Here is a 3,536-nt window from a genome sequence, read left to right on the forward strand (position 1 = left end):
TGGAGATCTTTCCATCTTCCAAGGTCTTTTTCAATTTCTTTCTTTGGTGTTCTGTAGTTTTTATTGTAGAGGTTTTTCACCTCTTTTGTTAGATTGATTCCCAAGTATTTTATTTTATTTTTGAGTCCATTATGAATGAAATAGTTTTCTTAATTTATCTTTCAGTTGACTCATCATTGATGTACAGGAATGCAATTGATTAATGGGTGTTAATTCTATATACTCCTACTTTGCTGAATTCGTTTGAGTTCAAGAAGCTTTTTGGTCTTCTAAATAGATAATCATGTTGTTGGCAAACAAGGAGAGTTTGAACTCTTCTTTTCCTTTTCATATCTCTTTAATTTCTTTCTTTTGTCTAATTGCTCTGGCTAGGGTTTCCAGGACTATGTTGAATAGAAGTGGTAAAAGAGGGCATCCTTGTTGTGTTCTAGTTTTTAGATGGAATGTTTTCATTTTTCCCCATTTAGAATGTTTATTCTTAGGCTGGATTGTAGAATCTCTTTTGTTCCTATTATTTTAATTTTCAAAAGATTGAAAATAATAATTTGTTTGAATTTAACCCCAAGTTCTCTACTTAAATTCCATATTTAAAATATTATGTACAGAATATATTTTAAAAATAATCAGTAATATCAATAAGAAAGAATGAAAGGGTAGAAGAACCAATAATTCCTCTTAATTTGTTTTATCTTATTTTAGGTGCTAGGGGTTAAGCCCAGGACCTTGTGCATTCAAGGCAAGCACACTACCAACTGAACTATGGATCTAGTTCCTTGGCAACAATCTAAACAACAGATTTATCATTCCTTCCAGGAAAACCTTTAATTTTATCAGAGGTAAAGAAATGTAACTACATTTCCTGAAGCAACTCAGAAAACATTTTTTAAAATCAGGGAATAATAATAATAACAAAAGAGGACAGGATGGTGTGAGCACTAGCACAAGGAAACTAGTCCTTAAGACCAGTCTAGTGAGGAAAAAGTCAAAGGGCAAGAAATTATCTTTTTAAAACATACACTCTTACTTTAAGGGTAGTTCACTGACCTGAACTCAAAAATTTAAAAAGTGGGGAGGAATGGTGGGGGGATAGAGAAAAAAGAAGAGAAACAAAAAAGGAAACTCTAAGATGTAATGTGTATGGCTTAAAAATAACCTTAAAATGTAAATTTGATTTTATTGAAGAGGAAAAAAAGAAGTTTTTAAACTGAGGTAATATTTAAAATAGTCCCACAGAAATAGAAAATTATTCAAAATGAAAAACTCATGAATCAGTGTCATGCAATAAACGTTATCTTGCAGATAGAAACATTATATATTATAAAACCATTAAAAATAGCAAGCCCATAACCAGAGAAGAGTAGTTCACATTAATGCTTTGTACTTTTCAATTTGATGAAGATAAATGAAAAGAGAACTAGACCATATGTACCAAAAATCAAGCCAATGAAGACTTGGAAATATAATAAATCAATTAAAATGCTCCTTTCTCTCTCTTTCTCTCTTCTTTCTTTGCACTGGGGATTGAGCCCAGGGGCTCTTTACCACTGAGCTATGTGCCCAGTCCTAAGTTGCTGAGGGCCTGGCTAGGTTGCCAGGCTGGCCTCAAACTTATGACCCTCCTGCCTCTGCAGTATCAGCCCATTTATTTGCAATGAAGAGGATCAAATAGGCTAATTCAACCGCTTTAAAATATTAGTCAATAACTAACATGTATTGAATATTTGTCATATTTATTGAGCACTTATATATTTTATCATAGGCATTGTGATGAATGTTTTGCATAGACTGTCCAACAGTCTGTCCAACTGTCCAACAGTTCTTCAGGATAGATGTGTTTATCAGTATCATCCCCATTTGCTAATGAGGGAGCTGAACTCCAGAGAGAATACTAGCCTTATGAGCTCAGAGCACACCTTCAGTCTCAGAGAAATGACATCCTTTATGAAGCTATTTTGAGTAGTGATTTTCCTAAACTATGACTCAAATATATCTTATTATGCACTCTTCAATTGAGTATCCCTAGATTGCACAACTCATATTAGTAAACTTAGTATTTGAACCAGACTGCCCAACTCAAGGATCTAAATGTCAAGTCACTATACTATCAACACTCTGATAAGTGATCCTATACAGTGGCGAGAAAGTATACATGGTCCTGCACTCTTGGAGCTTAAATTAGTCTAACAGATTTTTTTTTTAACTGTAATGATCAGAGCAAAAACATTGAATTACAGTTGTTGCCCCTTAAAACATAGGTTTGACATTAAACCAGGGCTTCCTCACAGGCATTTTTCATACTAAACATAGTGGAGCCATAAGTTTCAAATTTCCTTGAAAAAGGAACGTGAGAAACACCAGGTTGCCTTCCTGGTGTCAGAAGGACTCATTTGAAGGAATGAATTTTCTTACACGCTTTGCTCTCCTCAGGCCTCCCAGAAGCCAGACTGGCTTCTTAAAAGAAAATAATGCTAGTGTATATAATAAAAGGAAAATTATGCTAATTTATTAAAGGTAAGAAATAAACCTGACGGGCTTTGCTGATCTTGTAGACTCAAATATATTAGAAGCCTTGAGTCATTTTCCTCTCAAACTTAATTCGACTGAAATGCCATTAGTATGGAATAAATGCCAGACTCTGGTTATATATATTTTAGTCTCACTTCTGTGGATCCTTTTGTGGGGTTAAAATACTTTGCTGAGGTATTGAGTATCTTTGCTCTTTAGAGCTAGAAATGCTTATTTTCTGTTAGTTGTTTTGGATTATTCAGATAAATTTAGTACTTAATGCTGTTTGCTCAGGCAATTGTAATTTACCTCTAAATGTGCTGTGCTTTGTTGAAATCAGGAGGAGTGAAGGAAGAATAATTATCTAGAAAGTGTGAGCAGACACTAATCATTATTAAGGGCATTTTGTGCTGAAGAGGAGATGGGGAATAGTGTTGTGTATGTAAGTGTTCTCAGGTTTACTGATTCAGATTGATGGAATATACTTTCTAAAAGAAGAGACTACAATCCAAAGAGTTATGCTTACACCAGTGTCCTTAGCCTTCTGATGTACAAATAATAAAGTTCCTGGAATACTAGCCTTATGAGCTCAGAGCACACCTTCAGTCTCAGAGAAATTACATCCTTTGTAAAGCTATTTTGAGTAGTGATTTTCCTAAACTATGACTCAAATATATCTTATTAAGCACTCTTCAATAAAAATAGTCAATGGAACATAAAATTTATATTTCACTGAATTAATTTCTGAGCATTGTCAGCCTACATTCAAATATTTTCTATGGCTGTACTGTATTTCTTTTTTATAAATTTCTTCTAAATTATAGTATCTTGTCATATATCATGTATTGTTCTAAGTGACCATTTTCTTTGAAGAAAGTAAGTTTAAATTTATAAAATAATGATTTCAAGCAGCACTTTCATTATGTCCATTATGTTTTTCAATAAGCCAATCTCCAAAAAACAAAAGGTCAAATATTCTTTCTGATATGTGGATGCTAACACACAAGGGTGGAAGAAGGAGAATAGAAGTT

Source organism: Marmota flaviventris, chromosome 5 (genome assembly GCF_047511675.1).
Source record: "Marmota flaviventris isolate mMarFla1 chromosome 5, mMarFla1.hap1, whole genome shotgun sequence".
NCBI classification, from domain to species: Eukaryota; Metazoa; Chordata; class Mammalia; order Rodentia; family Sciuridae; genus Marmota; species Marmota flaviventris.